Raw genomic sequence first — 13,944 nt, forward strand, 5'->3', positions numbered from 1 at the left:
GTTGCATTTAAAAGAGTTTGAGATACATGAATTGAGGACAGATAAAGAGATGAAGAGTATATCAACCCCAAAATCTGGTTCTAGCCAAGACAGAGTGACAAAGACTAAATTTACTTTCCTGTCTAAAACAAGCCAAAAAAATGGACAAAATAAGTGAAACAATGGTTTGCAAGACACAGTATGTCAGGTAAAGAAAGTGATCCTTGATAGATGGAAAACAAATGAGACAATCCCAAGAACTGCCCCAATTACTACTTTGAGGGAGTTTCCAGAGTAAACACAGGGAGGTAAAACCCAGGCAAAAACCTGGTAGACTCTGAGTTAAGGATATGGAGCTGAGTGGTTGGGGACAATAGGTGGCTAGAGTTCTCAGGAAAGAGTATCAGAGAGAGGAGAGCAGCACAGAGAGAAAACCTCAGAGATCTTGCAGAGTCTTCCTAGAATATTGAGCTGAGTACCAATCAGCACACACGTGTGAGGAAACTACTGCAGCTGAGGAAAGAACCAACTCAAAGGATTAGAGGAAGCAGTGCCCAGGACTTACACAGGGGCAGGAATGAGGCCTGTTCCCCCCAGTCAGGCTGGAAAGCTTCATAATGCATAGGGCTCTGTGGAGATAATATAAAGGGTCTTGGCTCTGAAATAGTAAATAATTAGATCTAAACTGAGCATTGCTCTAGTCACATCTAACAAATCTTAACAGCAAGACCTGAAAGAATCAAATTGTTTCCAAGTAACTAAAACTAAATGCTAAAACAAAGCTCAAGAATATTTATAGAAACACAAAAATATCCACCACCCAAACAAGGTAAAATTCATAATGTACAGCATTCAATAAAAAACCACCAGGCATACAAAGAAGCGGGAAAACATAACCTATAAGGAAGAAAACTCAATCAAAATCAACCCAGAAGTGGCACATACGTTAGAATTAGAAACAAAGCCATTAAAATAGTCATTATAACCATATTCCTCCAAAAAGTTATGAGGAGACATAGAAGATAAAAAAGATGCAAACCAAACTTCTTGAGATAAAAATGATGATGTCTGAGATGAAAAATACACTGAATGGAAGATTACGTATTACAAAAGAAAAGATTCACAAACTTGTAGACACAGCAATAGGAAATATGCAAAATGAAATAAAGAGAAAATAGAAAAACAGACTACAAGTGAGCTGCAGGTCAACTTTCCTGTTGTTAGCGCCATCAAGTTAATTCCAACACCTAGTGACCCTGTGTACAGAACCATGCCTGGCCTTTTTGGGCCATCCTCTCACCTTCCAGCACTGTATCAGACAATGCTCCACTGCTATTCATAGGGTTTTCATGGCCAATCTTTTTGGAAGTGGGCGGCCAGGTCCTTCTTCGTAGTCTGTCTTAGTCTGGAAGCTCTGCTGAAACCTGTCCACCACGGGTGACCCTGCTCATATTTGAAATACCAGTGGGATAGCTTTCGGCATCACAGCAACACGCCACCACCAAAGTATGACAACCGATGCGAGTGGTTCCCTGACCCAGAAACGAACACAGGCCAAGGTGGTGAGAGCACCAAATCTTAACCACTAGACCATCAAGGCTGGCTGGGTCAACTTTAAGTCCCCTAATATAGGTATAAATGGAGTCCATAAAGGAAGAGAGGTGGGGAAGAGAAAAAATATTCAAAGAAATAATGTCTTGAAATGTAACAAAAACAACAAACCCATAAATGCAACACACACAACAAATCACAAACACATTTTAAGAAAAAATAAAAAACAAAACCAAAAACCCTGTCACCCACGTTTGTTAGAGCCAAAAAACATCTTTCAAAAATAAAGGGGAAATGCATTTTCAGACACACAGAAAAAGATCTATGAATTCATCACAAGCAGAACTGCACTGCAAGAAAAGTTAAAGGAAGTCCTCCAGGCAGAAGAAAAATAATGCCAGATGAAAATATGAATCTAAACAAAGGAATGAAGAATACTGGAAATAGTAACTACATGGGAAAATATATGATATTTTCCTTATTGTTTAAATCTCTTTAAAAGATTAAACAATAATTATAACAATATAGTACGCTGTTTATAACATATACGTATGACTACAATAGCACAAAGTTTGGGAGGAGAGAAATAAAAGTACACTATTGTAAGGCTCTCATTCTACACAACAAATGGTATAATATCACTTGAAGGTAGACTACGATAAATTAAAGATGTATGTTATAAGCTATAAAGCAACCACTAAAGCAAGGAAACAAAGAATTACAACTAATAAGCCAATAAAGGAGACAAAATGAAATCATAAAAAAGATACAATTAATCCAAAAGAGGGCAAAGAAAAAAGGGGAAGAATGGGGAAACAAGAACAAATGGGACAAAGAAAATAAACAGCAAGATGACAGATTTAACCTTAGCCAAATCTATAATCACATTAAAGGTAAATGGTTTAAGTCATAAAAGGTAAAGATTATCAGATTGGATACACAAGCCAGACCCCACATATGCTGCCTATAAGAAACACACTTTAAATATAAAAGTACAAAGAGGTTCAATATAAAAGGATAAGGAAAGATAAACCATGTTAACACTAGTCGAAAGAAAGCAAGAGTGGCTATATTAATATCAGACAAAGTAGTCCTCAGAGCAAAGAATATTACCAAGGCATTTCATAAGCATAAAGGGGTAAATTCATTAAGAGTACTTAACAATCCCAAAAGTTCTTCTGCCTCATAACAGAGCTTCAAAATACATAAAGCAACAAGTGATAAAATTACAAAGAGAACTAGACAATTCCACAGTTATAATCAGAAATTTCAATACCCCTCTCATAATATTTAATAGAAAGAGCACATAGAAAATCAGTACAGATGAATAAAGTTTGAGCAACACTATCAACTGGCTTGGCTTAATTGACACGTATAGAAAGTTTCACCCAACAAGGGCAGAAAACTTATGCTTTTCATGTGTACACAGAACATTTATCAAGACAGACCATATTCTGGGCAATAAAACAAGTCTCAATAAATTTAAAAGAATTCAATCATACAAAGTATGCTCTCTGATTACAATGGAATCAAATTAAAATTCAATAACAGAAAGATATCTGGAAAATTCCCAAACATTTGCAAATTAAACAAGACCTTTCTAAATAACCCATAACAAAGAAGAAATCAGAAGAGAAAACAGAAAATTTTGAAGTGGAAAAAACCCAACATATCAAAATTTGTGGAATGGCATGATATTATAGTAACAGTTAGGGACCAAGTTATAGCATTAAATGCCTGCATTAGAAAAGAAGAAAGGTCTAAGAAAAATCATCTCAGTCTCCACCTTAAGAAACTAGACAAAGAGCAAATTAAACCCAAAGAAAGTAGAAGATCAGAGTGGAAATCAAAATAATAGAAAGTAGAACAAAAAATTGGGAAAATCAATGAAAAAAAAAGCTGGTTCTTTCAAAAGATCAATGTCTAGCTACACAGACTGGGAAAAAATCAAGAAGATATAAATTACCAATATCAGAAATGAGAGTTGACATCACTACAAAGGTTACATATTAAAAGAATGAGAGAAGAATATTATAAACAACTTTATGCAAATAAATTCACCAACTTAGAAGAACTGGATCAAATTCCAAACTACCAAAATTTACTCAAGAAGCAGATAAGGTAAATAGCTCTATATCTATTAAAGAAATTGAATTTGTAGTTAAGAACTTCCCTCAAAGAAAACTACAGGTCCAGATGGCTTCACTCATGAATTCCACTATGCATTTAAGATAGAAATAATAGCAATCCTACATAAACTCTTCTAGAAAATTGAAGAAAAGATATTATTTCCTAACATTTTATGAGGCTAGCATTACTCAGATACCAAAACCTGACAAAGACATTATAAGAAAACTATAAACGTACATCCCTCAGAACACAGATGCAAATATTTTAAATAATATTTTAATAATTCAAGTACACCAATATATAAAAACGTTAATACATCATGACTTAATGGGATTTACCCTAAAAATGCAAGAATAGCTGAATATTCAAAAGTCAATATAATTCACCATATTAACAAATTAATAAAGAAAAAATTTATATCTCAATATAAGTAGGAAATACATTTGACAAAATCCAAAATCTATTACCAATTAAAAAAGAAAAGGAAAAAAAACCTCAGCAAAGTGGGAACACAATGGAATTTCATCAGCTGGATAAGATATCTATGGATATCTTAGATATCTACAGCCAACATGGTACTTAGTGGTCAAAGACCAAATGTTCTGCTCCTAAGATCAGGAACAAGACAAGGATGTCTACTCTCACCACTTCTATTCACCAATGTACTGAAGAATCTAGCCAGAGCAATAAGGCAAGAAAACAATATAGAAGGCATCCAGATTGGAAAAGAAGTAAAACTGTCCTATCTGCAGACAACATGATCGTCTATTGTAGACTCCAGTACAAAAAGTTACTAGAACTAACGAGTGAGTTTAGCAGTCACAGAAGACAAGATCAATATTTAAAAATCAACTGTTATTTCTATATACCAGCAACAATGAGAAACCGAAATTTTAAAAATACGACCATTAACAATGACATCAACAAACCGAAATATTCAAGGATAAATCCAACAAGAGATGTGAAAGACCTGCAGGCTAAAAACTACAAAATATTGCTGAGAGAAATTAAAGAAGAGCTAAATAAGTGGAGAAATATACCATGCTCCCAAGTCAGAAGACTCAGTACTGTTAACATGTCAATTCTCCCCAAGTTGATCCATAGATACAACATAATTCCAATCGAAAACCAAGCAAGCTTCCTTATCAAAAGTGACAAACTTATTCTAAAATGGAAATACAAAAGATCTAAAATAGCCTAAGTAACTTTTTAAAAAGAACAGAGTTAAAATACTAACACAACCTGATTTCAAGGCTTATTATAAAGCTATAGGAATGAACACGGTGTGCTATTGGCATAATGACAGACAAGTAGATCAATGGATCAAAGAAGGACCTACATACACATGTATGGACAACTCATTTTCAATAAGAGTCCAAAGTCAATCCAAGAGTCTTTTCATCAAATGGCACCGAAAAGAATGGGTATACAACGAATATTCCACTTCCAGCACCTCTGGGAAAAGAAAAAGAACTCTGACCTAAAGCTCGCATCATACACAAAAGTGAACTCAAAATAGATCCCAAACCTAAATCTCTAACCTAAAACTATAACACTTCTAGGGGGAAAAAAGCACAACTCACTTAAAAATAAATTGATATCTTGGATTATATCAAAATTAAAAACTTTTGCTCTTCAAAAGACACTGTTAAAAGAATGAAATGATATATCTGATAAAGGACTTGTATCCAGAATATACATAAAAGACCAACCCTATCAAGTGTTGGTGAATATGTGTATGAAATGGAACTCTCATTAATACTCCTGGTGGTGATGTAAGATAAGAGCATGACTTTGGAAACTGTTTTGGAAAACAGTTTGACAGTTTCTTAACAAGTTAAATACACACTAGCCATGTGATCCAGCCATGCCATCTTACGTATTTACTCAAAAGAAATGAAAGCCTATGTCCATAAAAAGATACAAACATTGTTAGTAGCTTTATTGGTAATAGCCCAAAACTGGAAACAACCTAAATGTCTATGAACAGATGACTGGATAAATAACCTGTGGTATATCCACACAATGGACTATTACTCAACAATAAAAAGGAATGAACTATTGATACAAGTTAAAATACAGATCAAGCTCAAAATAGTTATGCTGAGTCAAAGAAGCCAGATGTCCTCCCTTCCCAAAAAAGAGTACATTTACATCAAATTCCAGGAGATACAAACTAATGTACAGTATCAGAAAACAGATTGGTGGTTGTCTGGGCATGGAATATGGGGGCTGGAAAGGGAGAATGAAAAGGGCTACAAAGGACTCGAAGGAAACTTTTGAGTGTGGTATACGTTCATTATCTTGGTTGTGGTGAGGTTTCATGAGTGCACACACATATCAGAACTTATCAAAGTGTACACCAGAACTGGCCTCCTGGCCAGAACACAGCCTATTTAAGGCCGCCCTCCCAGGAAGTTGCCACTTAGCTATTTCAATTACACTTAAGTAATAAAAGTCATGCGTTTCTTTTCCTAATAGTTAATCTTTTCTTCTTATGCTTTTCTCACCTGAGTTCACTGAATTCTCTTTCACCAACCTAAGCATTTCTACAATCAGATTAAAAACAACTACCATCTCCAACCGATCACCACTTGAAAACCTCACAGATCACCGTTTATTACGTAATGAAGTAATACCAGAATCCATAATCATGAATCCTCTAAGATCACAATTTTCTTCAACTAAGGAATATCACTTCCAGCACCTCTGGTTATGTAAATAAATCGACCTTCAACGCAAGCTCTACTGCCAAAAGAAAATATTTCCACTTGTAAATTTTGCAACTTTATAAGCTAATAATGCTTCTGATTTCTTTATCTTATACTAACTTTTCACTTAACTTCAAAATCATGCTTTGAAGCATAAAGTAAATCAATAGGCAATAGTCTTTCCAAAAAGTTTTACATCTTACTAAAATGGTGACTCTCAGATGCAAATATCTATTTACATCAAACTTTAGAATATTAATTTTATATGAACTTCTACATATGACTTTGCCGTCTCATTTGTTTAAAAATTCTAATTACAGCAGCAGCTTCCAGTGGCAGGCAGGTTCCTAAGGACCGAAGAGAAATCTAAGAGTCTCTATCACTTTGTGCAATGAAACTATAGAACTCCTATGGGAGAAAAAAGAATACTAAAATAATATGTATAGAATTTCAAAAATCCAACAGTATTGCAAAGTTTATAACACAAACCATCCCACTCTCTGAATGGATAAATAAACTGTGGTACATCCATACAATGAAATACTACTCAGAAATAAAAAAAGAACTACCGATACATATAACAATGTGAACAGATCTCAAGGACAGTATGCTGAATGAAAAAATCCAAACCCAAAAGTTAACATACTATCAGATTCCATTTCTATAATATTCTCAAAATGACAAAATTATAGTGATGAAGAACAAATCAGGGGCTGCAGAGATTAGGGATGATGACAGGGTGTGATTCTAAAGGGGTAGCTTGAGGGAGTTTCTTTGTGATGATGAAACAGTTCTATATCCTGATTGTGGTGGTAGTTAATGAATCCATAGATGTGATAAAATATCACAAAATATATACCAGAAAAAAAAAAGTCCATATAGAAACTGATGTCTACAGTTTAGTTACAGTATTGTACCAACGTCAATTTCCTAGTTTGATAATGTACTACATTTACGTGCGATGGCATCATTGAAGGAAGCTGAGTGAAGAGTATCCAGGAACTCACTGTACAATATTTGCAATTTCTTGTAAATCTAAATTATTTCACAATAAAAAGTTTAATAAACACAACAAAAAAAGGCAATAGACAATGTAGAGACAGGAAAAAAAGCAAAGCTATAATCAATAAACTCGATGATATAAAAAAAGATATTGTGTCCATGAAACAAAGACAGAGATGCTATTTTTTAAAAAATTTAAAGAATGAGAAAGACTTCTTAGAAATTCAAAACACAATAGCAGAACTTTTAAAGGTTACTTGAAAGGTTGAAAGAAAAAGTTGGGAATAAAAGAAAGACAAACAAATAGAAAATAAGATGAGAAAATTAGAGAACTAATGAAGGAGGTCAACATTCAACTAATATATGTTCCAGAGAGAACAGAGGGGAGTAAATTACCAAAGAAATAATAAATGAAAAATTTCCAGACATAACTGCTATTATTAGCACTGATGATATCTCACAAAATTTTATGTGTGTGTGCAGAGCTATAGATACGAAGCTTTATAGTTACAAGGTGTTTTAAACATTGAAGCAAGCTTTAAAAAACATTTTTTCTTAAAGAGGAAGTGAGCATGTTTGTAAATTTCAGATTAGATGTTCCTATCCGTTTGAGTTAGTCTGTCCTTATTAAAAAAGCAATATTTTAAATTCTATTTTATTTTTGGGAAAAATAAGCTGTTTTTATTACTATAACAAATATATCTTACATTCTAGCTTTTTTAACTAAACCTTTTAAATGGTTTTATATTATTTTTGAAGAATTAATTTGCATATGCTTTTTATAAGCATTTTTAATGTGTTGAGTTGGCAAACTATTGCTCATAGGACAAATTCCACCTATTATCTGATTTTTTAAATAAAGTTTTATGAGAACACAACCATGCTCATTCATTTAAATATTATTTATGGCTGCTTTCACTCTATAACGGCAAAATTGAGTGGTTGTGTATAGCCTACACAGCCAAAACTATTTACTATCCAGCCCTTCACAGAAAATGTTTGACAATCCCTGTGATAAGTGTCACTAACTGTGATGACATAAGAAATGCCATCAAACTTCTAAATCTATTTTCAACATATTTAATGCAAAGTTCTCTCTCATCTTTTTCCCTTTTTTGTCAATTAGCCTTTTCTGTAAGTTTTCTGTTCTTCTGCTTAATATATATACGGTAAGTCTCCCAAGGAACAAAGCCTAATTACTGAAAAGGGCAGTTCTGAATGAGCTATGTTCTTAAAGGTCATCTGTTAAGTCTGTTTTTGATGCATTTTTTCCATAGAAATATTTTAAATGATACTTTAATCCCAGATTACCTCACAAAAGACAACTGTAGCAAGAAATAGAGCCCAAGAATAGTTTTAATACTAGTCCTAAATCCTGACATCTTTCTCTTTTTTCTAAAATCCATTGTCAGATAGGTCAGCAACTCTAGTGAGGCAGAAGCCGTAGGGACTTTGATATACTGTTGTACGATTGCTCTAAGATCATCTTTCCTTTGAAGTCAAATGAAGACCTAGATATTAAAATTTGGACAGAAAAGAACCCTTTATGGCCAAACTGTAACATTTTACTACCAAGGTAAAAGTTTTCCCAACTGATAAAAATTAATTTTATGTAAATAGTGAAGGAGCTGGAGGTTTCTTTTGCTTTTAAAATGTCTATTATCTTGTTTCTGGCTTTTGAACTTTTTTAATGAAGGAAGATGTTGCTAGGCAAGCATCTCTCCAAATTGAGGAGTCTCTGAATTGAAGCTATAATAATACTAATATTTTACCGCTAATTTTTTTAGTTCCAACAAATTTTTTAGTTCTAAAAAATAATTCATCAATAGGTGTCAGGTGCTTGCAACATATAATGACAACTAAAACCTATAACAGCTAAAAGTATTCTTACCCTCTCCCTCAGCAATGTTCTTAGTTTTATCACACATTCACTCTACCAAATATTCTCTGAATACCTATCATATGCTACTTACTATTCTAGTCCTGGTGGATATAACTGAGACAGTCTCTGCCCTCAAAATCAATACATTCTAGTGGAGAAAAACATAGAGCACACACAAATAAATACATTAAATATCATATGGCAGTAAGTGCTACGAGAAAAAATAAAGCAGGGTAGAGAGGACAGAGACTCGTTTAGACAGAGCGGTCAAGGTAGGACTCTCTGAGGAGATATCTGAACAAGATCTAAGGAAGTGAGAAATAGAACTATGAGAACAAATAAGGGAAAAGTGGTACAAGACCATGTGGCAAGAGTAACTGTTGGTTTTTTCGAGGCATTCAAGAAGGCTAGGATAGCTGGTGCACAAAACGCAAGAAGGACAGTTAAAAGATGAACTCAGAGACACAAGACTAGAATCAGATCATGAAAGACCTTGAAGGAATGTTTAAAGGGTTTTTGCTTTTGAGCTGAGTGAAATGGGTACCAGTGAAGTGTGAATTACATGATCTAACTTATGTTAGATCAAGTGGACAATGGAAAAAGAGGTCAAAGGTAGAATCAAATGACCATTTCGGAGGCTACCATAAACAATCCAGGTGAGAGCTAAAAGTGACCTGGACCAGAGTTGTAGTAGTGTCTGGGATAAACAGCGGACTAGACTCTTGAAGAATAAGACTTTGGAATTTGATAGATTAAACAGAGGAGGCGAGAAAGAGGAGTCAAGATGACTCCATGATTTTGGCGGGAGCAACTAACAGAATGGAAGTTCCATTTACTAAATGAGAATGACAGTGGAAGGATTAGGTTTGGAAAGTGTAGGTGTATCTTAGACATGTTAAGAGTGAGATGTTTATTAGACATCCAAGTGGAGATATCAAATAGGGAGTTAGATACATAAGTCTAAAGTTCAGGGGGAAGGTCCAGGTTAAAGATAAAAATTTGGGAGTTGGAAATCACTATATACTTGATATTCTCAAGCACTCCTACCATAGAAAATAGTAAAGTACTTCTAAAAAATAGCTAACCACTATTAATAATTGTGCAGATCTAAATTAGTGGTCAGACAGATACATTTTATATCTATTCATTCATTCAACAATATTTATTAAATGACTACTTTGTGCCAGTTGCCATTCTGGGTGCTGTTCATGATTGAGAATAATATTATAATGCATACACAATCAAGTACTTTTAACTGTGCTTTAAAAAATTATAATTATTTTTTACAAACTTTTGTAGCATCTTTTCTACTTATTAGTAAAGGGGAAGTGAAATAAAATCAATGGAAAAAAGATATAAAGTACAAATACAAGATTTAGTTTTAGACATATTTATCAAAAGACTGTGAATATTTTCACAAATTAGTTTCACAAAACAGGTTTCTAGAGAGAAACTATAGCAATCCCACAATCATTCATACTTCCAAATGGCCTTTTGAAAACATAAACTGACTTGTTCCACTAAATTCCCTCCTCTATGCTTCATAGTAAAATCTTAAGCATTAAAAGAATTAAAAATCTAAACTATACTGCAGTTAGAGTGATAAAATAAAAGAATAAGAGAATATGCATCAGAGGCCCTTTGACAGTGGTCATTCAATATGCTTAACTATCCTAGGAAATAACCATAGAAACATATAACCTAAGTTTAAGGAAAACTTTTTAGGAAATCTAGTCCAAACACCCATCTAATTCCTGAATTTCATCTACAAAGTCTTCAAGAACTGGCTGACCTATTGCTGTTAAGGAGAGGAAAGGGTAACTTTTTTCTTTTTATAATAGTTCTCTTCTATCTTTGGAAAGCTCTGACTCTCAGGCAGTTTTTCCTTAACACTAAAGCTTAATTAAACATTTTTATCTGACCCTAGTTCAGGGTTTTGGATCAGTTAATTATCTGTTATGGGGAGCTGTCCTGTGCATCGTAGGATGTTTAGCAGCATCTCTGGCCTCCACCCACCAGATGATAGGAGTACTCCTTTCCGCGAGTTGTAACAACCAAAAATGTCTTCAGACATTGCCAATGTCCAATAAGGAGCAAAATCAACCCTCTAGTTGAGAACCACTGCCCTAGTTCTATCTGCTAGGACCAAATAACAGCACCACAACTAATATTTGAGCAGTTAGTACATGTCAGGCACAATACTGAGCACTTTACGTATATTTTCATTTAATCCTCAAAACCATTTTACAGCTGAGAAAATGAAGGCTGAGAAGCTAAGCAACTTACCTAAAATCCTAAAATTAAGTGGCAGGTCTGAGATGTGACCTAAGGAGTTCCATTTCAGAGCTCATGCTTTTAATCTCAAACAAGTTTGACTCAAACCACGTCTAATTTCTTTTACAAAGGATAACTCTTCACATATTTGAAACTGGCTCTTATTGTAAGATTCCTTAGTATCTACCAGAGCTGCCCCCTCAAAACCTCTAAATTCTCAGTTCTTTAAGGTGACAAAGCTTCCAACTTCTTCACATCCTTCCTTCTAAATATACACAGAACTAAAGACAATACTTTAGTGTGCAGCAGAGTTGCTCTAGCTTTCTTTCCTATTAATTACAATGATTTTTTAGCAGGGAGGGCAGGGGAGAAGATGGGATGATGGCAGCCATATTGCACTTTTGTTTTATATCAAGTTTACTGCCAACCACCACCCTCAGGTCTTTTCCATATGTGATGTTGTAAAGCCATGTTAACTTAACGTATGTTAGTGCTTTTCCAGTCTTATGTATACTCCTAACAAGTTCATTTAAATTTAGTCCAACAATCCAGACTCAGAGATCATTTTGGATCATTAAGCATATTATTTACTATACTTCTTCCTTCATCGTCACCTATAAATTTGATAATGTGCCTTCTCCAGATGAGCATAAGACAAAGAAAAGAACAAGGCCATCTTCTAAGATCATTAATCTTTGGATAGGGTCAGTCAAAATCAAAATTGTGTTGATTAATTAACACAATCAACTATGGTGAACTAATTTTTCCTTCACCTTACACCCAAGGATATAAAAAAAGACTTTACCAAAAACTGTAAGCCCAAATACATTATACTGCTACTAGTCTACCAATTGCATCAAAGAAAAATCAAAGTTCCTCTGACAATCTATTTTTAGCAAACCGATTCTGCATCATTTTTAAACTGTTTTTCTTCAAGTTACTCAAACTATCCTTTTCATTTTTTTGTTCTAAAATCTACCTTTTTTTCAAAAGCAGGCCTGGAATCCTCCATCTTTTAGGACTTTTTGTATTCTCCTAAAACCTTAAGACCACAAATAACATCAATAATTTTAAGATTTTATAGGCAGTTCTTTTTATAACTATAAGATGTTTCAACTGGCCCAGGAGACAACTCATTTAACCAGACGCATTTTTTATCTCTATACTCATGTTGGTTTTTATGGCCTTCCTAGCAATGTTTGCTTTGTGACTACTATCATTGCTGGTGGTGGGGGTGGCTCTTCCTCTTCAACAAAGAAGCTCCTAAATAAGAGGTGAGGGATTTTTTCTTCTCTCATTGCCATGAATTACACTTTCCTTGATTACCTTTTTAAATGTAATATAAGAAACCCTTTTGGTTGGTCTTAGCCTTTTTTCTAAAGTCTCAGCTTATCTGAGCTCTTGTTTTTCTCATTTTTTAAAAGATGTATTTTCTATACTTTATTATGGCAATCTTAGCCATTTGCTTTGTTTTAAAAGTAGTGTGCATATCTTTAAAGAATTCATTGTATAGTCACACTAAGGATCTTTTTCAGTCCAAAAAATATCAGAATTACATTTTTACTTAACTCCCTAAAACATTCTTCCTTTTAGAATAAATTTATACTGTGGAATCACGCTCATCTTTTCTCTGATCAAGAATAAGAAAAACTCAGTTTGGTGAAATAAACTACAAAATACATATACACAAAACACTATGCAGTTCTTAAGAATTATGCTATAGAAAACTAGTTCATGACATAGGAGATGTTCATGATTAAGGTTTTTTTTAAAGGGATGGGTTATGTAACAGCACACACAGTAATATCCCAAAATCATTTTTAAGTACATATGTGTGATTTTATACTTTTGCATATACAGAGAAAAAAACAGGCTATATGCAAAAATATTTAAAGTATTTTTCTTATGATCGTATAATAAGATATTTTTGTTTTCTTCTATGCTCTTTTCTGTATTTATCAAATGTATGTAATGAATATGTATCACTTTTACAATAACACAAGCATTATTATTTTAAAAGGATCAGCAGAACCAGAGGAAAATATTCCATAAAGTATAAGACAAAAAAGTCTAGCTTGAAATTTTTGCATTTATAAACTCTATTACTAAAACAATCTTAGAAAAACATTTCTGGACACCAAACCACAAAAAAAGCCAATACAAGATACCACTAGTTAGTCTAACTATATAAATAAGTCGTGACAACCATCAAGATAACTATTCAAACTTTTAGAAATTAAATGGGAGAAATCACAAGAACTTCCTGACATTTCAAGGAAAGGATATAATAAACTATTTAAATACATTAAAAATAAAATAATTTTAAAATGTTGTATAGCCCCCAAAATCCCTACAAAATGAAGGAGGAGTAGGATAGGGATAATGAAGACAAAAGAAAAAAACCATTAGTCAAAA

The 13,944-nt window shown here is 33.6% G+C and overlaps 1 protein-coding gene across 8 annotated transcripts in view; it reads right to left on the reverse strand.

Annotated features, from left to right (window-relative positions):
* The window catches only part of BTBD10 (BTB domain containing 10), a 71,027-nt gene that overhangs the window by 21,958 nt on the left and 35,125 nt on the right, over positions 1–13,944 (reverse strand). For 2 of the 8 annotated variants that reach the window (XM_070624368.1, XM_070624370.1), the window contains one exon: positions 545–608. The exons of the other annotated variants lie outside the window; for them this stretch is intronic. The gene's annotated coding sequence lies outside the window, so the exon portion shown is untranslated. The remainder of the gene's footprint in view (positions 1–544; positions 609–13,944) is intronic. 8 annotated transcript variants of the gene reach the window in all.

This window comes from Equus przewalskii, chromosome 6 (genome assembly GCF_037783145.1).
Source record: "Equus przewalskii isolate Varuska chromosome 6, EquPr2, whole genome shotgun sequence".
Taxonomy (NCBI): Eukaryota; Metazoa; Chordata; class Mammalia; order Perissodactyla; family Equidae; genus Equus; species Equus przewalskii.